Here is a 23,443-nt window from a genome sequence, read left to right on the forward strand (position 1 = left end):
ACAATTCAACTTGGTAATACATTGACAGAAGAGATAGACTCTATAGTACACTGAAGAATGAACTTCAGCTGGCTTATTATAACTGTTAAAGGCATGAGGAGTTGCTGGTGGCCCAGTGGTCAAGGCATTACATCAGATATACTTACCTCCCCATTGCACTGTCTTTGACTTCCCAGTCTTGATGGCCTGTCATATACAGCTGTCCTGCCAAGGAATAGTTTTTGTGTTGGTTCAAAGCTATGATTTTACACCACTGGCATATAGTTTCTATGCTATCCTAGGATATGCTAAAACTGGTTTCAGCTCTGTCTTCAGATGTGGGTGAAGGAGGCCACAGCTTTCACTTCCAAAAGTGTGCTTTACCAACAATATCGTCGAGCAGCCAGGGCCCAGTACATATTCCATCACTGCTGCTAAATCTGGGTCACTGTGCAGTAAAACGATATAAAATGTGTAACTCACAGGCAGAATAATCAAGCAGAATCTGGATTTAATTGTCCACTAGTAAAGGATACTTTCCTTTAGATAAAACATGTAAACATAACTAAAAAGAGACTCTAAAATCCAGGAAGATATCTCCATAAGTTTAACTCACTTGTGTTCATCTGTGTTTTAGTCCAAAATTACATATATGCCTTTCTGGTAGATTGAATAATCTAGCTGCAGCACATAGGCTGGAGAAATATTTCTCTTCAGGCAAGGGATAGTGAAGCTTACTTGGGATATGGAAGCTCAAACTCAGCTCTAACCCAGCCTGATGGAGACTTTTGTGGACGTTTCTCCCTATATCTCAAGGAAGTATTCTGACTACCAGGATGAATTGGAAAGGAGACTTTATCCTGTCTCAAACAGTCTGCTCTCAGAAGACTATTGGTGTCAAGTGGAGAGAGGTATTCTTTGTTCGGTTTGGATTTATATGTCTTTCTGTTTCTCCCATATAACACATTTAAGCATCCTCCTGTCTCATCTGTTAATCCCATGGAGATATATGTTATCTATATAGTCACTAGCCCTTAGTTCCTCTGAATCACATTTGGAACACATGTAGTTTCTCTTCTAACTGTATGGGAGACATCTGTACCACTGCGACAGACTCGAGACTACTGGTTAGAAAACCATGCCCTGGTTCAAATATGGAACCACTGACTTCCACTAGAGTTTTCCTAGGGGAGATACAGATCATCTCTGGAAGAAAAGGCAGCAAGATTATTTTTCAGAGTTAAAAGACAATTTATACTGAATAGTACCTCAAACCATGAATTATACCACTTACTTAAATAAAAGCATTGTGCAGGCAGATTGCTAAGGAAACAATGCAAAGGAAAATCAATAAGAAGCTGTATCTCACATTCAGTGTATTCAGCTCCTGATTTTAATATTTAAACATGGAATTCAGAATGTGCATGCATTGTAAAAATATTTCTATTTATCATATGTTTGTATGAGGAACAACAAGAGAGCAAAGCAGCATATTTGTGTGTGTAATACTATTTGCTGCTGCATGGACATTATTTGTACATTAACCATGCAACCTACAAGAAGTTATTAAAAAAACAAACAAACAAAAACCCCCTACTTTAAACTAAACTAGGTGAGCAATGTTTTGAAATAAAGAACTGAGGCATGTTTTCTGAACACATAGTTTGTCATCTGGTTCTCAAAATTAGAGTGTTACTGGCTTCTATGAAACACTTTTAGAGCTATGAAGATTGGTGCTGTAGAAATAAAATGACGGATGTTCTGCCAATAGAAACCTCAAAAGGAGGTTGCAAAACACAGCAAGAGTTGCTTCTGAAGCTGGAGATAGGGAAGTGTTATGTTTTATTTTGCCCTCTAATATAAGCCCCAAAGCATTGTTTCACTAAAACAGGTCTGCTACCTGAACTGAGTCCAGCTCAGTCCCTTAGCACAAACCCATTCAGCGCGTCACTGTAGAATTTCCTTGTTTATTGCTGGAGTGAGCAGAGCACAGGGTCTTCACATCTGCACGTTTGGACTTCTATTTTATTGCATACTGAGGAGATGTAGAACCAGCTGTGCACTGCTCATTCATACCAGGGAACTGCTGCTTGCCCAACATCCCCACTGATAACGAGAGGACTGCTTCAATTGTAACTGTTCACAGTTATAAGAAACCATGTCTGAGTCCTTAAGGACACACAAGGGCACTGCCATGATCAATGGTAGATGGGGAAATTGCTTACTTACTTTGGAAAAGCTTTTGTTTTGACTGTCCATGCAATATTCCCCTGTAACACCAGTGTGCTTTTGAGCCTTTGCATGCCAGAACTCTATTCCCTAATCATGTTTGCCAACGAGTAAGGAGAATGTCAGGATCATGATTCTAATCCTGGACATATCCCTTTGTCCTCAGTAAGCCTCACCAAACAAAAGCTGAAGATCTCGCCAGGGTTTGTATAGGCAAGGAATCATAATGCTTCTGATACAGTGTCATTTGAGGAACACCTACAGAATCTCATAGTACCTTAAAATAGCCTGGAACATGTTCATGTTTTCTCAATATCATTGAAATTAATCAATGTAGTTCAGTGCAAGTCCTTTAGCATGTAATTTTGATCCTTATTAAGGTGAATTTTCCTTTCTAGTGCACTTCAAGCAAAGTAAATTTGACATTAACACTGTTGGATAATATTTTTTCCCTCAGTTTTAATATTTAAAGCAGGCTATAAAGTATGTTAGAGGGAAGAATTCTGGACTGTCAGTAAGTGGAAAAGCAATGAAGTAACAGGTATTTCTCATTTCTGTTCTTACGGTCCAACATTTCTAGGGAGAGAGACAGTTTCTAGTCCTTTGACATACTTGACATAAATGTTAGAAACATGCTTTTCTGATCTCTGTGCTCAATACATACCGGAGTGATTTTACATATTATCCAGTAGATATTTATATCTAGTAGCCTTAGAAGTCTTAGACTTCATCTTCTTTACCTTAAATTTCTAAAGGTCTAAGAGAAGAATGTATGTAATTGGATGAATGTCCATCTGAGAAAAAGTCAGCAAGATGCTACATGACCACAGCATACTGTTCACTCTAAGGAATAACAAGAATATTTTTACAGGTCAGCATAATAGTATATTCCAACTGCAGCTGCAGTTGGGTTTATAGAATAAATATATCCAAACTGATACAACTCCAGTTCAGACAACAATGAATCCTCAGTCTTCATTGGGTTCTGCTGAACTGTATGCCACAAATAAAATTGCTGTGGGTACCAAAACTATGTAGATTAAAGTTAAGTTACATATGATAGCTTGTTCTGAGGTCAGATCTGTGATAAAAATACGTCATGTGTCTATTCCTTCAAAGAGGTAAGTTACAACAAGAAACAGAAGTCATTAATTGAGTGATAAGATGAGGAGAATACTCATTCTCTCAGGAATGGAAAAGCTGATGGTTCTAACAATTTCACTTAGGAGGTAAAATATTTTGAACTGCCAGTAAAGACCTGTTTACTTTAACTATTTAATTAATTTAAGTAAGTCATTTACAAAACTCTCAATATTGAAACAAATAAAGTTCGCAGCACTCCTAAATTCAGAGGAGATTATTTCAGTGCTGAAAAACTCCAGGCCTATTTCTTTACTATGTCAGCTTAATAAATAATATGAATACTTAACACGAAAGTATTTGGCATCATTTTTTGAAGACCAGCTTATTCCAGAGGAAAATGGATTGCATTTGAGAAAGTCATGTACTGGTCAGCATTATGTAAGATGTCAAAGAGGATCTTGAAAAGGCAATTTTAGATCTGCCAACAGCATATGACATTCTAAAACACCAAAGGTAACTTGCTAAAAATATTCCATAATGAAAGATCTTAACAGAGCAGCCCCTTAACAGGGCTGATTCAATCCCTGTTTGATGCTTATGTTACCTAGAATTGTGTAAGGCATAGTTGTTATTCTGGAGAAACAAAATGACTTACTGAAAAAGAGTGTAGTGGCACCTACACAATTCAATGTTCATTTGAATGACCAACTTACTCAAAAGCTTCTGCAACCTGCCAATAGCCAATAGAAGATAATTTTTGTATCACTATAATATGAAGAATTTTACTCCAAATTAAAGTCATATTAAATGGACACTGAGCTTTATGTCTATATAAAACACATGACCACATACCTAAGATCCAGGGATCTAGGATGATATTTATTCCACTCAGCTTTAGCCACATGGAAGCTGATCGGTCAGTCTATTCAATTATCTTAAGATAAAACGAATTACTCTCTGAAGTTGCCCATCTCTTTCTCCATTGACTATGGAAGGATCGTGGAGGGCTAATGTAAACTGAAGAACTAATTTTTAAAAGTCTGAAGGTAGGTGAAATTATTTGTGCTACAGGAAAGCATTCAGAAGGAATTTTGGATGCACAGGACAGGCTGAGGATATGAAGCATTCAATAAAAACATTTTCAATGGTCATCAGGTTATCAAAATCATAAGAAAGCCTTTTGCCACAATAGGACTCTTTAAAAGCTGTTGCGGACTATACAGCTGGAAATGAGCCTTTTATATCTCAACATTTAATAAATGATTGGAAACAAATGTTTGTGTTTCTGAACACATATCTGCAGATCTGAGAAATAATTGGCTAACCTAGAGACATCAGAATCCCCTCCAAACAAATGAGTAGGGCAAAAGGTAATATATTTAAATGGAAATATTTTAATTTAACCAATTTAAATGGGGGGAAGGGAATACAGATCTGAGATACTCATGAATTTGTGTACTCCTGGAACACCTGTATAATGCTGTGGGGCTGATCACATTTACAGACCAAGCTGTAACATGTACCTGATTTGGAGAAAATATGTAATAGTAATAGAAGGATGTCGGTAAGAAGACTGCAGTGTATTTACACCCTCAAGAGTCCACTCCAGTGATATCTCTGATATAATAATAGACAGATATAGAATCATATGCTAATACTCTTACTCACATTTCCCTCATTTGTTTCACAAACTAAACTTCTCTAGACATTCGTAAGAGTTGTACCCGAGCAAGGACCAAGCAAAGGCAGAATCAGTAACTCAGGAATAAGTAACTTTAGAGAAGTATGTTGATTAGCTATCTGTATTCTTATTTAAACATATTCCTGCTACATTGTTGACTGAGAGGATTTGCATATGAAAGCCAAATGTGCTCCAGTATGGAGGAAAGGGTGAGGTGTTCACTGTGTATTTATGGAAAATAAACTCTTAAAGAGTGACAGCCAGCTCTGAAACTTAAGGGGTAGGAAGAAAGAGGGGGGAGGGTGGGAGAGAGAGATAGAAATCTAGCAGCTTTTGACAAGTATGCATAAATCTTCCTGAAGGGTAGAGTCACCTGAGGAAAGAGAGTGTGAGAGACCATTAAACCTTAAGAGTTTTGCAAGATTCCTGAGGAAAATCTGTAAGTTTGCAAGGCATAGACTGGCACCTCCAAATGCAGATTGAAGATCATCAGGAAAGCTCTTTGTCTGTGAGGTATTTGTCTCAAAGAACCTACATTATAAGTGATGCCTCGTAGGGTCAGATATTGGTAAAGGACAAAGTCATGCTTTTCTCGGATTGCTGAGCAGGTGGTGTTCATGATGGACTGTTGTTGCAAACAATTAGCAAATCCAGCATTATTAAGCAATAGCATTTACATGTCCTGCCTTGTAAGAAACTAGACTGGACAATTCTTACGGTCATGATCCACCCGCGCTTTCTAGGCCAATCTTTTCACATGTGCAGCACTCCTGGGCTGAGTGATGAATGAGAGTGGCTAGAGTTCATCTGTGTTGGAAGAAGATAAACAGCTTGGCGTCAGCTAGCTCCCTTCCCACAAAGGGAACAACAGAGTAACATATTGAAAGGAGAAGAGTGTTTTATTTATCCTTCATCCTTCTATTGATTGCTTGCAATTTTCAAATTTGAGTGCAGCTTTTGTCCCTATGTGGCTCTTGGTGAAGGTGAGGAACTCTTTGTTTCTGGTTTGAGGGTGGTTTTGTTTGTTTGTTGTCATGAAATGGGGCAAGGAAGAAACAAGAAGGGCTGGGACTAAGTGGGGTGGCTGTTAATTGCTCACTTTACCCACTTTCTCACTTTTCCATATGCTTGGGGGATGGCCACAAAGGCAACATTGCAGTCCCTCCTACAGTGTGCAAAGCTTGCCTGAGGATACATATAACTTGCTTGTTCCTGCCTTTCTTAGATGATGTTCTTGAATAGCACCTGAGTGATGCTATTTCACCTTTCTTCACAATGTTCACTCCCTGTGGAAACCCAAAACAGAAGAACCCACTCCTGCCTTTCACCGTGGACTGTATTTCATGGTTGATCACACAGAATGATCTTCAATTCATAAATCTGGAAAGACAAAAAAGAAAGTCAGTGCAGAATGAACAGTTAAGAAGCTACTTAGCTCTAGGATTTGGCTTATGTTTATGACATTTTTTCTTTCCTAAGAAATCATATCTATGGATACACTAAAGATCAGATAATTCCCATTTTCTCTTGTTGTTGTTGTGATATCAGACAAGATCATACTAGGAAATCAATAAGGAATTTCAGAAGATGCAATACTCTAGTAAATTATTTCCTCTTTAGTTCACAATGTCTATAGATATTCCTTACTATGACTAACAAAAAAGTGGTGATTTCATCTCATACTCATACACACTTGGTCACTTGGTCTGCTCAGAACTGTTGATGCTAATATGAACCAGTTATGTTAACTTGATAAAACAAAAAATAAAATTATGCTCTCCTTGCATATGACAGGAGTTTGCATGTACTGTTGCAGAATTGAATCACCAAACATCTTTACAATTCTAGCCTTTCCTGGTGTCTACCAGCATGGCAGCTGACACGACTGTAAAACCTATCAGCGGCAGCCTCTTTCTCTCAAAAAAAACCCAAAGCAGAAAAAAAATAAAAAAGAAAAACATGCAAAAAAACGCAAAACAAAACTTATTCCCAAAGTACAAAACTCAGATCAGTGTTTTCTTAAAGTCTTAAATAAGAAAATGGAAAAAAAATCCCAGAAAGCCCCCTTACATTTCTCTCTTTAAAATAAACACAGTCCACCTCTGAGAAGAGGTAAATCAACAAAGAGACATAAAGGATGATACACCTCAGGTAATTTTAGGTGTTTATACATTTTATGTGTATTCTTCAGCTAGTTTTAAGGTTGCCTTTATACTTTACGGAAAATTGAAACAAAAACCAAAAAAACCCACGTACTTTAAGAAAAACTGTCTCTTCAGCTTACATATTTTAGATTTCTAGCTAAGTACAAGGTGCATTGTACCCTAAAAGTAGCTATTTATCTCCTTTGCTTCTTAAGAGAGCCAAAGGATCACTAGCTCAGGGGTAAGGTCTACACTTAATCAGATGAAGCCTACCTTTATCACTGGCAATAATGATAGAGGTGACATTAATTGAACTCTTACAGCTACCACTGGATGCCATAGCTTCAAAGCAAGGAGGGTCTTTATATGATGTTTGGGGAGAGATACATAATAAGAATGGGTTCTTCACAAGCTAAAATCTGAGTGGTTTATCAAAAACCATGATCACTCTAAAAGATTCACTTATCCATTGTGGCAGAAATGCCTAGCCCTCAGCTGAAAATTCCCTTTCTCTACCTTAAACTGCAAACTATGAATTTTATCTGAAATTTGGAGCTATGGCAGGTCATTTCAGGTTGATTTTTTTTTTCCCTGTAAAGAAGCAACATGGAAAGGAAGCACAAGTGTATGCACTCAACCTTAATTGTTCAGCAGTTGTAGCATCTCTTTTGAAAAGCCTTTCCTTAAATACCCAAAGTGTTTAATTTGTGAGAACAGAACTCTTAAACCTCAGGAGGAAGAGAATCTCTACTGTGCAATCAGCTATTCTTCAGTGCATTTCAATCTTGGTAAGAAAGAACAGAAAAAGGAAAGACAGGACAGTGAAAGAAGAATAGAAATCAATGAGCTAAGGAGAAGGATATGCTAGGTACTAGTTTCTGCTATATGAAATACTTCATTAAGTATCACTTTTGTTATTTTAAAATACGCTGATTATCTATTTCTGATCAACCCCAATAGGAAAGATAACTATCAACCCAGAACTGCCAAAAAATTGTTGGACAAGCAATTTAAAAGCTCCTGGATTTACAGACTTTTCCCATACCTTAGGCCGCAGGATCATAGTATAATTCAGTTTGGAAGGAATGTAGGGAAGTTCCAAACTCCTGCCCAAAGCATGGTCAGCTCTGAAGTCACACATAGCTTCTCAGGGCTTTATCTAACCAGGTGTTTTCCAAAGATTTGCTCCTTGGCCAGTCTGTTTCCAGCCTGTACTACTGAAAGGTGATCAACTTTCACAAGTGTAGGACTTCACATTGTTGAATTTCATAAGATTATTGTCAACCCATTCAAGTCCATTTAAATATGGGGTTCCAGCATCTTGAATGACTGTACTGGGTGGGTGACACAGCTGTCAGGTGAATGAGGAATGGACAGGCAGAGCATTCCTGTGCTGTCTGTTGAGGCTCACAGGTCTCAGATGAGACAAGTTTTTATGCAAAATCTCAGGTAGAAACGAATTGTTGCCTTACGGAATGACACTAGAGAGACAAGGTGGTCACTTGCCAAGTCCACATAGGTTGCTCCCAGTCTGTAAGACAGCCATATGGGGAGAAAATAGGCAAAATGTCGATGGTAGCCAACGGAAGTAAAACTTACTGTATCTCTAGAGACTAGCTTTTAGAGCAACCTCAATGTGAATATGAGCAATCATCCAGCCTGTGAAATGTGACTCTGTTGTCCCCAGGAATCTTCTGTATAAGACTAATCCAACAAGCACTATCTGAAAATCCTGAGCAGAATGACCTGTGTAGACTGGACACATTCAGCCAGATTTCAGATGTCTAGATAGAACTGTCTGAATGGCTGCCTTAAGACCTCTAAGATCTGCCTGAGGCTGGCAGATGCGATGCAGGAGTTATAGGAGGTCTGTTTCTGGCTGGATTGGCAGCTGGAGGCACCTCAGTCAACCACCTTGTTTCAGAATCATTCTGGGGTCTAGGCACAGGCTGGGATCCTAGGTAAATAGCTATGGGAGCTCCTTGTTTTGCATATATCTGCAGGTGGAAACCAAAGTATCAACAATTTTGATGTTTATTGTATTAAAGTAAAAGCTAAATAGGGATTCTGAGGATCAAAAAACACTTTGTGAAGTCAGTACTGAGTCATTTGCCTATTCTTATGACAGAATTCTGTCAAGGAACTGAAAACAAACTTCCAAACTTCATTCCAGGGCTTTAAAAGCCACACACTCCCCTTAAATATATTATCAAACAGACAAATAAAAAGCAAAACATTGTTGGTTGCATGAACTGAAAGTTTTAAAAGGCTTCCTTTTTTTTTCTATCTGGGTCACTGCAAACAGCACTAGCTGTTTTTTCTTTCTGGGAAATAAGTCTGAACTCACTGGCCATTGTTTCAAAGCAAAAAGTTTTAAATTAAAAAGCAAAAGAAGAAAGACCAAAAAAAAAAAAAAAATCAAGTTTAGCAAACTTTTATAGTGCAGGAGAAGAGCCACTAAGCATAAAGCCGTGTGTTCTCAGAGTAAATGACATGCGCTTTTTCCTCTGGTGAACGATCCATATTTTAAATGTCCCCATATACTATTATCATGCATAACCACCTGCCACTATTATTCATGTCTTTTTCCCAATATCCATATTTTGACATTACTACTGAAAAGATCCAGTGTGCTCAGTGGCTTCTTAAAAATAAATAATTGAAAGCTACTGTAAATTATATTAAGCCTCGACATGGCTGACCCTTTCTCGCCTCAGTCCATTGCTATCTCTTTAAATGTATTCCCTCCTAAATTATATTGTAATTTGGAGGTGCTGAAGTCTTAAGTTTTTTGACTCAAATGTAACTTCCTTCTCAATGCATAATTCATTTTCACTTTGTTCTTGGTGCTGCGTGTGCAATCGCATTTTTGGCAGCCAAATGCAGGCTGAAATCAACAACTCTGTAAAGGGTGAGAATGAAATCAGAATGGACGGCTTGGCGGAAGAAATATTAAGCATGTCACAATGTTTTGTACTCTATCTTGTGAAATGGAGACAAAACCTCAAACAACTGTGAGTTTTAAAGGAGAGAATGACATTTAAAGTCTGAAAATTATCCACTGCTGATGTCATGCTGTTGTTGCATTTAATTACTTTTCACATCACATCAACTGATGGCTTCTGAATGTTTTTATGCCATGAGATTTTTTGATGAGGAACATACTCTTCCACTTTCCATTTTTTAAGGTGGAATAAGTCAGCCAATATCTGTAGACTCAGATGAGGGCCGTCAAGCTTATCTGATAAAAATGAGTGTCACTAACTTCAGAAGGCTGACCGTATTTTCTGAAATCAGATCCCTGCAGAAGTCTTGAAACTCCCATGATATTAATATGTTACTGCGTCCAAATTTCAACTGCTTTAAGGCAAAGTAGTATTGCCAGCTTATGTTGACTGACAGTCATACCTTTGTTTATATCTTTTCATCACCAATAAATAGTACTGATAACAAACCCATTCAAAAAATAACATCCTCCAGTATTTATGGTTTTCTTAACCTGTAATTATATCTGCATGTCAGACAGTGGAAAGGACAGCAAATTAGACAGAAGTGAGGTTGTAATGTGATGGATCAATGACAAAAACATATCATATTGATATGTATTGATGAAGATTTCACATGATCAAGCATAAAGATGACAAGTTTTTTCTTTATGAGATCACACAGTGCCTCAAAGAAAGAAAGGTGAAGAGGAAGTTGTGAAAATTCAAAACAATCTAGGAAAATGAGGACTACAGAAGGACAAATTTACAAGAAGATAGTAAATGATGCAGAGATGACATGTAACGACTAGGAAGACTTACAGAAAACCATAAAACCAGTGAAAGAGAGAGATGGTAGATAGGGATAAGCTATTATAAGGAAGGATTAAGGATGGAAAAGAAGATATGGTTCAAAAGGTAACTGGGCCATAGAACACACTCTCCCCAGCAAAGAGTGCCTGGGGACTTGTCATTTACCTGAATAAAGTCATATGTCAATACATTATAAACACAGACTCCTGTATTATTAGAAGTGCCTGAATCTTATTGGGTGAGGCTGGCAGTTTATAATGACTACCGTAACCTGCTTGTCAGTAATGGTAGCCCACCTGGCTAACATGACTGTTTTCTCATGTCTTCCTTCCTCACCCTCCTCCCACCAAAGATTTTGCTTCTATTCACTGCAGTATGTTCAACCTTTCGTCTGTACATTGATGCATGGCACAACTCTGTCCATCATGAGCTGATTCATCCCTGAAGTGACCAGTGTCTTCCTGCCACTTCCCTCTGTCCCTGACTGCTCCTACTTCATCGCAATATTGGTGGAGAGGATAAACAGTGCCTCAGTAGAACTCAAGATCCGTATCATGAGCAACCCGTACCTTTGCTTTTTCTCTAGGTTTACCTCCATTCCAGTTTATGATCTTTCCTTTTCCCTCCTGATTTCTCACTATCCATCTGTGCCAGCATTGCACCTTGTGCTCGTTGTTATACCAGTGAGGCAAGTGTTGTTTGTATGATAACACCTCCCGTCCCAATCTGCCTCTGTGTTTTTTTCATGTTGTTTTGCAGGACTAAAACAGCTGTCCTGAGGTAATACGCCAAGCCCCTTAACCTTGCATTATTCAAATCTCTCCCTAGGGGCCTAGGAAAGTCTGTGAGCATTCTCCACTTATGGGAATCTTCTTTTGTGAGCTTATCTCAGCCCTATTCCTCTTGCTAGACAGAAGAAGGCTATTGCATTAAACAGGTTGTGTTTTCATTGAGTCTGTTTTTGTGAAAAGACTGAAATGCTCACCCTGACTCATTGAGACAAAGAATGTGAAGACAAAGGAAATAGTTCAAATGGGACATTTAACTAATCTCCTTTTAAAGCTATGACACAGAAAACTCGAAGTGAATTACAAGGAAGAAAAGGAAAACGTATGAAATAGAAACTACATCAGTAGATTTTGACAGCTGCGATATTATAGGGTGAATTAATGTTCCATAAATATACATTGGGCATTTCCATTATAGTAATGTCAGCTCTCATTGTCAGTTGAACAGGTGCCTATATAGTAAACCACATATGACTTCTGAGCCATACTTTGAGTTGTATTTTCTGATATAAAATGATACTATTATATGATGGGATACAGCCAGTCTTTAATTTTTCTACTAAAAATTTATACTAAAAAAATCCCCACACCCATCCCAATAAAAAATAAACAAAAAACACAAGGGTCAAATTTGTTATATAAATCATATCATAGCATATCTTAAAGTGAGGTGATGTGGTGTGGAATGATCAACAGTATCATACAGATCAATAAATATATAAATAGAGAAGCCCATTAGCTATTTTCAGAGCTATCTGTAAGGCAAAAATAAGATGAGAATCCAGCAGTTAAAACACCGGGGCTTTTTTCAGATATTGAATTAGTGCTAGCCAGGAATGATGGCTATGGAACTAATGAGAAAATTACCTCCAGTACCTAAATGGAAAAGATATAAAAATGAGGGAATTTCTGAATTAGAGAGGCATGGAATCACTGATTGCCTGTGCCGGGATGAAAGCTGGGATACACTTTTTATGAAAATGATATTACTTTTTTTCCCCACCAAATAAAAGTAGATAAAATTGAGGGATTGTTTTATGCCGCCTTTCTTTTATCTTTTCTCTTTTTTTTTTTTTTTTTTTAAAGTTAGGGACATGCAGCTTGTCTGGACACGTGTTACAGGAGAACTTTGGCATTAGTCTATCCCTCCAGGAAGTATTAACTACAGTGTTTGAAAATCTCTGTGCATCCAGCAAACAACAACATAATAGATGGGTGAGTTGGTCACAGTAGCAAAGACTTTTGCTTGCATTACCACATCACAGGGAGCTTCTGAGAGAAAGCTTCAACTTCACACAGGCTTAACTTCAAGTAAAAGAAGAATAGAATTTTTCGTATCCTTACATTGCCTAAGAAGCTACTCAGAATAAAATGTCACAGTTCTCCTTAGCACAAAAGTGAACGTGGGATATAATTGTTTGTCATATTTTATTTAAGTTGTGGTTCTATTCAAATTTCAGGCATGCTTAATTTGACCACAGCCAACTGTCTAAACAAGCAAGCTTCAGTACTTCTACTGCATCAACATCCAACTTAATAACATCAGCTTACATTTTTACATGAATTTTCTCTATCTTACTGAAAATGTTATTTCCTCTGTTCACTGCCATAGGCTAGTTACCTGTAGTGGAGCTTAGGTTCAGATACACTGAATATAATGAGAAAAACTAACATCAGACACAAGAATACTGGCAGCAGCAATTTGTGGGAGAGGCTGTTTTATCATAATTCCTGCCTCAGCTTTCCATTTTGCAGTAAGCCTGAACTGAAAGAAAAAAGAAAGGAAAAGAAAAAAAGAAAAAATCAGTGATGGAATAGACCTATTAGAAACTGCATTTTCATTACACCAGTCCTCTAGTGAAAATTGCATAACATTGTATAGGTTCCCAGCTTTAAGACTGGATCCAACCTATACTGTTTGAACAAGTTCAGTTGCTTACGACCATAAAACAAATTTAGTAGTGAAGCAGGGAACAGACACAAGGATATCTGCTGACTGCAGTCATCCACTTTATCCATAAAAACAGCTGTATGACTATAACAGTCCAAGGAGTGTGCTATTACCAACAATTCAGATTAGCAAACTCTGAAGTTATGGAAATAGCTTCTCAGCCTGCCCTATCCTTGTTTCTTTCTCCTTTTAGCCCGGGTCTTTGTGAGTCTTTCCTGCTTCAGAAATCCTTCTTCTTCCAAAGTGTTTACACCACTGATGCTTTTATAAACAGCCGTTACTTCCTCACGTGGTCATCAGAGCTAAGCACAATGCATCACTCATTTGATTCCTTTCTAATTAATTGAGACTACAGCGATGTGTGTAGGCATTAATGCCAGTTCCACTGATTTTGTTTCATTCAAGATCTTGGCAGTAAAACAGCCAACCCTGAACTGAACTGCTGTTAAATAATCCTACCTTAGTTTCTCTTTTCCCTGAGTGAAAATAAGGAAATTCATGACTCCACACAACAGTAGAAATAAGAAACCTCAGGGACTTTTTCAAGGTCTGTTCAAAATATGGCGTGGCATTCACTAAGTGACCTCAGAAAAACAGATGTGGCCAAGTTTTGAACCTAAAAGTGTTCAATCCAAAGCTTTGATCATGAAGCAAGAGCATTCCTGATGGACGACTAAAGCTTGTGTTTCTCAAAAAGCTCAAGTGCAAAGTTATGAAGTTACGGAGTAGCATTCTTCATCCAAAAGCTGTAAACTTTTGGGGTCTGTATGTTAAGATACAACACTATGAGAATGGGCTGCTTTGTGAGGGTTTGAGTAATCTCTCTTTCACTAAAGACCAGTATACTTCATAAATGCTCTTTTCCGCCATATTTTTTGGCATCATCTTTTGCTCAAAAGTGTGAAAATAATATATGTCTAAGGGTTACACCAACCTCCTGCATGTTAAAAGTCAGTGTTTTCTTAGTTTATGCTCACTAGCTCAGCCCTCTCTAACATATGCATTATTTGTACTATCTGTTCTTCTTAAACTCACGCCATCCTCTGTGCCAGATGCACAGAAGTTTTAAAATGTATTATATCCCACCCTGTCCCCCGCCAGCCAAGTATGGGACTTTACCGTATCAAACACTGAATTTACTGAGATGAAAAGTTAGTGTAATATCGGTCCGAAATGTAGGTGGTAATGTTATCTTTTCATAGCTACATATACACCTCTCTTGAGGAGATTTCTTTTAGCTTAAGTCTTGGAGACAGCGCTTTTGAGTCAATATTATGCTGTGATAATTCTTTGACACTTTATTTCTTTACATTAGCACCACTGGACAATATCTTTCTTCGAGTGAAAAACCATCATTTACCAGTAGCTTATATTCAGACTAGTCCCTGTAGCACAATTCAGAAACACATTTTCTATTTACATTTGTCTCTCCCAGCTCTCATTTCACTTCCCAGAGCTTTCCTCCCCATGCTGTAGTAGGCCTGAATGTTGATGAGGCCAAAACATAAAGCAGTCATCACAAATGACTTATTTAGATGCACAACTTTTAGCATAGTGCTGATTCGGTTACTACATCAGTCAAGTTTCCTGACGACTCTTCCTGAGGTGTAGCAGCTCCAGAAGGATTCGGAGAAACACTACAATAGACTGAGTTGCATTTGTTCTTGCTTTTGCTGTTGCCCAGCCCTGATTAGAAGAAATGTTCCTCTTAGCTAATTACTTTCACAGCAGTGACAGATGGCCAAGGGGTGCATGTGCTGGCAAAACAGAGAGGAAAAGGGTTAATGTTGCAGATCACCTCATTCTCCTTTTATTTAGGCTCCTCTAAAGCTGTAGATTTAATTGAGTGATTTCTGACTGGGGCTGGAGCAGCGACTGGAGAATCGGGCCCATGAGGTTGAGTGACCTCGGGGTGAAGGCACTGCAGGTGTGTGGCTAACAAGGTACTAATTGGGTACCAGCGCGAGGATGAAAGCGGTTACAAGCAGTTGGTCAAGAGGCAGCATCGTGCCCTGAAGAGCAGCTAGTGCTGCGCTCCGTGGCCGGGAGCAGCAGCACGTGGTACTCCGAGCTGGTTTACTGCTGCCTCCCACACCGTGAGCGTCTCCTGCTTTCTGCTGGCAGCGCTCCTCTGCGCTCTTCATGTGAACTGCTGAAGCTGAGGGAAAAGGTAGACATTTAATTAATGAGCGTGGATGTGGCTCAGGCGGTTATGTTTTCTTAAGAGTGCGGAGACAAAATCCTTCAGTGCAGTGGGTACGGATTCTTCATCTTCCTTTCTTCTGAAATCTTGAGCAAGTTGTGATGTCTTAATTTGTCTATCCTGTTCCCTCCCTTCCATCATTCCATTTTACATTTTCAGCTCCATGAAATGTGCTTCCCCTTACTCTTTGCTGCCAGTATACAAAATGCCAGCGTACACTTGCTAACATGACTTCACCATGCTCAGGAGTCCCCTGCACTTGAAATCAGCAGAGAAAAGAGAATATAAAGGTTGCAGGAGGAGCCTGAAGGTGTATTTCCAAACTGTGCATGCTCGGCGTAAAGCAATTTTGTTGTCAGTAAGGTGGTGGCAAGAAGAACTGTGGCCATGTTTTTCCTGCATTACCCGCTACAGACCCATGCTTTTGTTTCCCTGGCAGATTGCTTGATTTTTAAAACTACTTTTTGCAAGAAAAGAAAGAAGCTACCTGCTTTGAGACTGTATTGGTCGGTACCTCCATGATAAACTTGTCTTAAACAGCATTTTCATTTAAAGCTTGATGCAAGAATTACATGCCTCCTTCATAATGAAAATTCCTCATCCTTTCCAGGCAGCAGTTCATCTCTGTTTACTTTTGCTTTCAACAAAAGATGCAATATTGCCGGCCTTGTCATCTACAAATGTTTACCTTACTGAGAGTAAGGGGAAAAAAAGGCAAAAATAAATAGGTAATATACTAGTGGGAGCGCTTGCAAAATGTTCCACTGTGGGGTTTTGTTGTTGGTTTTGGGTTTTTTTTTTATGAGGGATCAGGTGCCCTTTAAATTGCTGCTAAGACAAATATAAGCTAATAGGAGATGTTCCTGAAGTTTGTTTTCTAATCAGATAAGACTGGATCTTATTAATAAGAGTGACTACTCTGAGCAGAACTGTCTGTGGCTAAATAATCAGTTTTGTTATTGAGAAGTGATTAAATTGCCTAAGGAAAAAAATATAAATTACACCTGGTTTACTAAGATTTAAATTGAAGGCCTTTTTTTCCCCTAATCAATCTATCCTGAATTGCCTTTCTGTTTTATTTATTTATCTATCTTTATTCTTATTTATTTATTTAATTTCAGGTATATTTATTATATAACGTGCAGTTCTGTTGCACTTCGTATTTCAGACTACATTGTAAGGAACACTGGCATCACTGGGTGTACTGTTCGGTGCATGAGGAATTGGTTGGATGGTCGCATCCAGTGGGTAGTGGTCAGTGGCTCAATGTCCAAATGGAGATCAGTGATGAGTGGTGTCCCTCGGGAGTCTGTATGGGGACCGATACTGTTTAATATCTTCATCAGTGACATAGACAGGGAAGATGTAACTAGGAGCAGTTGTAGAGTATGAGTTGGCATGAAAGTGAAGTTTAAGCTATGCTGAAGAAAAGAAAATGAGTAAAAATATCACTTTGTGCAATGGGCTGCAATGGGTGTATTTTTAACTAATGGGAAAATTATAATCTTTTTTTTTTTAAAGAATATTTGCATTTTGACAGGACAAGGAAAACGAATGATGATTTTTTTGCACAGTCTGGTAGCTTAACAAATTATCGCAGTTACCTTTATCGGTAGGTTTGCTAGGAGGTAGGACCTGGGATAATATTCTTAGCACAATCGACTTTAGAGAAAGCATGAACTCTTCCCCTCCTTCACTTCAAAAAAGACAAAATTCCAAAGAAATAGACCATAAAGTATATTCTTCCTGATTTAGACCCTGACTTGGCACTTAACTTCAACCGAGTTATTAAATCCTTTTGACTCTATCACATGCTCAAGTGCTTTGCTGACTTGAGATCTTAATGAGGCCCCCTGCAACGGTTCCTTGTTGGTCTCTGGTAGAAGTTCTGTCTGCAGCTTTAGAACAGAATAGGTGGCTCCAAATTCCCATTCTGTTTTTCAGCTAATTTTTCAACTTGAGAACATCCTTCCCCAGTTCAGGCTTGATTGCTTGATTACAACACTGAACGCACTGATGGCACTCCACAAAGAATGCTTCATAATTAGCAATACTGATATAAGTGAGAGAGACAGCATTGAAGTAATAGTTAATGGGCACAGTACAATAATGTTAATGGGTTAAATTCTCTTCTTGCCTTCACAGTGCAGCTGAGAAAAGTTTATTCCTTTTTATTTCTCCTACTTCAAACCAGTGATTGCCAGTGTTAAACTCAAGGCATCTTCTAGTACAAAAAACACCCCTACCTTAATTAAGCATAAAATACTTCCTCTAACTTACAAACTTCACAGACGAAGTCCCCACATCCCACAGCAACAAGTATCAGGTGTAACATCCTCCATCATTATTCTTCTTACTGTCACCCTGAGAGGACAGGTGAGTGCATTGTGGTGCACTGTGAAGGAGGTGAAATTCAGGTCCCGCAGGAATGAGTTGAGGATCTCTCTAAGAAACATTGGTGGTCCGATTCCTGATTAACCAAGGTGTTTTTATATGAGAGGAGTTCACTTGGGGTCAAGTGTTCACACATAGAGGAAAAGTCTCTCAAATAACTGGGTCATAATGTATTCAGGATTTGATTAAGTAAAACGAAGCGTTATTTGACCCAAACAGAGACTGCAAAAGTGCAGGACTCGAAGGCTATAAGGAGTTGGCTTTGGAAATAAAATTACTTATGTTTGGGCTTTCACAATGGTCTGAGTTCTCCAAATCAGGTGTAAGCTACCTACAGGTGCTGGTTTGGGACTCTACAGTAGGGTTTATCCCCTGCTATTGCCCGCTGCACTCCACACCAGTGCGCACTCCCTCTCGGATAAAGGCATCTCTCTAGCTACAGCGCACAGCTGCAGTTCAACACTGAGGCAATAAAAATAAGAAAAAGAAAGCGAAAAGAAGGTAGCTATTTTCCTGACAGGAGAAGGTGGTCAGACGTTCTTATGACACCAATGCAACTCATTCTTCCAGAGCTAGTTGCAGACAGTTTCTAAACCTTCAAGCTCGGAGTCTTTTTTTTTTTTAATTATTATTTTCCTCCTAGCTTTTTATTTCTTGTACTTAACCTGCTGGTTTTATTTTTAGTTTCTTCTATTTCTAAAAGCTCTCCCAGGAAGCCCAGGAATAAAATTCTCTAAGTGACATTCCAAACAAAAAATGTGACAAGTCCATGTGCTCTTTTTATTTTATTTTTTCTTTTTGCATGCAGGTGATGTTTAGTGCCTTAAAAAACTTGAGATCAACAAGTTTTTATTCTTGAATTTTCCATGTGTTTAATCCCCTGTGGTGTATGGAGGACATCCTAACTTTGATGAATAGTAGGATGAAAGACCAAGAGACTTTGTTAATATAGTTGTGATTTTGCTGGTGCATAGTTATATGTATATGTGTGTAGTTATATGCAATAAATATGTGTATTAAATATGCATGATTTATACACTGTGTGCTCAGACATTCATATATATATACACATGTATATACACATAACTTCTGAATTTTTCAGGCAAGGGGAAGAGACATGCTTTCCTCTGGTAGTGCTTAGTTCCAAAATGAAATATATCAATATTTGGAAATTACCTGCAAGCACTGGTATTACAGTCCTTCATCTCCGTGTAGCATTCAGGACTATAGTTTCTTTATTAACCTGAGGCACTGAGATAGAATAAAGAGGGGGTGGATTTGCCTCTCATGTTTCCAGAAATTGCCTCCTGTTCTTCTCCAAATGGAGGTCCAGCAAGTGTGACATTTCATAGGCAGGTGTTCTGAAGAGGATCAGGATATTACCACTTCCTCTCAGGCTAGTGGGCATCAAGCAGGAATTTGCAGAGCTCAGTAGGATAACTAGTGTAGAGGGAAATCACATCTAAATATGCTTTCATTTTTCTCATGCATATGTGGATAATGGGTATTGGGTACTCCATGCCATATGTCCATCGAGGTCAGGGAGTGTGTAGTCTTGTAAATGCTACCACTGCAATCCTCAAATTTATTTTGGGTGAATTATTCTTTATGGCTATGAGTCTCAAGATGTCAGGGACAAGTAATTAGCAAATCTGAACTGCTACTAATGGATATGAGCCTTGATCTCTGAAGATATTTGGTTCTGAGTTTTTATTTCAGATCCTGCTGTAGACCCATCAGTCCCACCATTGCAGTGGGACTAAAATGGGTTAATGTCTCCATTCCAGGTCATTAATGGGCAGAACATGTTTGCAATGTGTTTAGCTGCCATCAATATTAATGCGCTCATTTGAGGGCCAATAAATTGATAGAGTGTGATCTTATAATGCATAAAAATTGCATCAGCTTCAGAGCCATAATGGAAAATGCCTCCATGAGTAGAAGTAATTGGGGAAGGGGCTTTTCCTAAAGTCAATTTATTCAGCACTTTGAATATTCAGCCCTGAACGAGATCAGTCTTGCTCTCTTCCATTAGGTTCTCAATGGGACAAAAAATTTAGGTTGTTATGATGTAATAAAAACCTAAAAAATAACAAGTGAATAAACTGGTTTTGCTGTTTCAGAAAAGATGATTAGAAGTATACCTTCTATAGGTATGTCAGCCAGAAAAAAAAGGTCAAAGAAAGCATATCCCCCTTGACCAAGTCTGGCAAACTGTCAACAACAGATGAGAAGGCTGAAGTACTCAATGACTTCGTTGTCTCAGTCCTCACTGGCAGTGTCTCTTCTCACGCCTCTCGAGGGCATGGCTTGCAAGACAGGGACTGGAGGAGCAAAGTCCTTCCCACTGTAAGAGATCAGGTTCGAGACAACCCGAGGAATGAGAACATGCACAAGTCTATGGGACCTGATGAGATGCACCCCAGAGTCCTCAGGGAATTGGCTGATGTAGTTGCCAAGCCACTCTCCAGGATATTTGAAAAGTCGTGGCAGTCAGATGAAGCTGCTGATGACTGGAAAAAGGGAAACATTGCACCCATCTTTAAAAAAGATAGCAATGAGGACCCTGGGAACTACCGACCCACCAGCCTCACCTCTGTGCCTGGGAAGATGATGGAACAGATCCTCCTAGAAGCTATGCTAAAGCACATGGAGGACAGGGAGGTGATTCAAGGCAGTCAGCATGGCTTCACCTGCCTGACCAACCTAGTGGCCTTCTGTGATGGAGTGACCACATCAGTGGCCAAGGGAAGAGCTACCAATATCGTCTATCTGGACTTGTGTAAGGCCTGTGACACAGTTTCCCACAACATCCTTCTCTCTAAATTGGAGAGAGATGAATTTGATGGGTGGACTGTTGGGTGCATGATAAATTGGTTGGATGGTCACACTCAGAGGGTAATGATCAATGGCTCAATGTCCACATGGAGATTGGTGACAAGCGGTGTCCCTGAGGGTTCCATCTTGGGACCAGTATTCTTTAATGTCTTCATCAATGACATAGACACTGGGATTGAGTGCACCCTCAGCAAGTTTACAGATCACACCAAGGTGAGTGGTGAGGTTGACACGCCTGAGGGACAGGGACCTGGACAAGCTCAAGGAATGGGTCCATGTGAACCTCCTGAGCTTCAACAAGTCTGAGTGCAGGGTCCTGCACCTGGGTTGAGGCAACACCCAGTATCCATACAGGCTGGGGCATGAAGGGGTGGAGAGCAGCCCTACAGAGAAGAACTTGGGGTGGATGAAAAGCTGGATATGAGTCGATAACATGGGCTTGCAGCCCAGAAGTTGAACTGTATCCTGAGCTGCATCCAAAGCAGTGTGGTCAACAGGTCAAGGGAGATGATTCTGCCTCTCCACTCTGGTGAGACCCCACCTGCAGTGCTGTGTCCAGCTCTGGAGCCCTCAGCACAGGAAAGACATGGACCTGTTGGAGCGGGTCCAGAGGAGGGCCACAAAGATGATCAGAGGGATGGAACACTTCTATGAGGACAGGCTGAGGGATTTGGGGTTGTTCAGTCTGGAGAAAAGAAGGCTCCAGGGAGATCTTATTGCAGTCTTCCAGGACTTAAAGGGGGCCTACAGGAAAGATGGGGACAGACTTTTTAGCAGGGCCTCTAGCTCTAGGATGAGGTGTAATGGTTTTAAACTAAAAAAGGGTAGACTCACCCTAGATATAAGGAAGCAATTTTTTACACTGATGATGGTGAAACCCTGGCACGGGTTGGTGGATGCCCCATCCCTGGAAATATTCCAGATCTGGTTGGACGGGGCTCTGAGCAACCTGATCTAGTTGAAGATGTCACTGTTCATTGCAGGGGGGTTGGACTAGATGACCTTTACAAGCCTCTTCCAACCCAAAGATTCTATGATTCTATGATAAGTAGTTGCGTTCTGTAATGACCAAGTTAGAAATTAATAAAGTTCATCAGTTTGTGCAGGCAGGGTGTGTGGGCAGGGCTCAATCCCCCTCTTGGCTCTAGAGGCTAACTCATCTAGTGGTTATCGCCTTTCCAGCAGACAACTTAGCTATGGTTTCCACTCAGCTGAAAGCCATCACCAGAAGCAATGTGGTGGCCCAGATGGAGCTCCCCTACAAACACACAGTTGTTCAGGTCTCTTGCTGCAGGCAGTGCCTGAGCCGATCACCTGTGCTGGAGAGCAGCAGAGACAACCCCTGTGTGTGGTGCGACCAGGTGAATGATCTGCTCAGCCTGGGGGCAGAGCTGGCAGAGGCCATGGAGAGGCTGAGGAGCATCAGGGAGTGTGAGAGGAAGAGGGATCGGTAGAGCCACACCCTGCCACCCCTGAGGCAGAGGCAGCCGGTGGAGGCCCCACAAGAAGCAGGGGATCCCCTGCCCTCTTGCCACCAGGCAGAAGGAGAGGACTTAAGACATGGGGGGGAATGGAAACAGGTCCCTGCTTGGGGTGGCAGGCAAATCCCCTCCAGGTCTCCCTCACCGTCCCGGCTGCCCTTACACAACAGGTATAGGGCTCTGGAACTTGAGGGACAGGCACATGAGGATGTAGATTAAAGTCCATCCAGCGGGTTGCTTAGGGTGAGTCAGGCAGCCCCACGCATTATGACTGCCTCTGTTAAGAAAAAAAAGGAGGATAATTGTTGTAGGCAATTATTATTCCCCTTCTGAGGGGAATAGAGGCCTGTCAGCCTGACCTCAGTACCGGGGAAGGTTATGGAGCAGTTCATCTTGAGGGCACTCACAGGGCATGGGCAGGACAACCAAGAGATCAGGCCCAGCCAGCACGGGTTCATGAAAGGCAGGTCCTGCTTGGGCAACCTGATCTCCTTCTATGACCAGGTGACCCGCCTAGTGGATGGCAGAAAGGCTGTGGCTGTTGACTACCTGGACTTTAGTAAAGCCTTTGACACTGTCTCCCACAGCATTCTCCTGGAGAAACTGGTGTCTCGTGGCTTAGACAGGTGTACTCTTTACTGGGTAAAAAAACTGGCTGGATGGCTGAGCCCAGAGAGTTGTGGTGAACGGAGGTAAATCCAGTTTTGGTGTCCAGTCACAAACGGTGTTCCCCAGGGCTCGGTTTTGGAGCCAGTTTTGTTCAATATCTATCGATGATCAGGATGAGGAGATCGAGTGCTCCCTCAGTAAGTGTGCAGATGACACCAAGCTTGGCGAGAGTGTTAATGCGCTGGAGGGCAGGAATGCTCTGCAGA

Source organism: Phaethon aethereus (genome assembly GCF_964289735.1).
Source record: "Phaethon aethereus genome assembly, chromosome: Z".
Lineage (NCBI taxonomy): Eukaryota > Metazoa > Chordata > Aves > Phaethontiformes > Phaethontidae > Phaethon > Phaethon aethereus.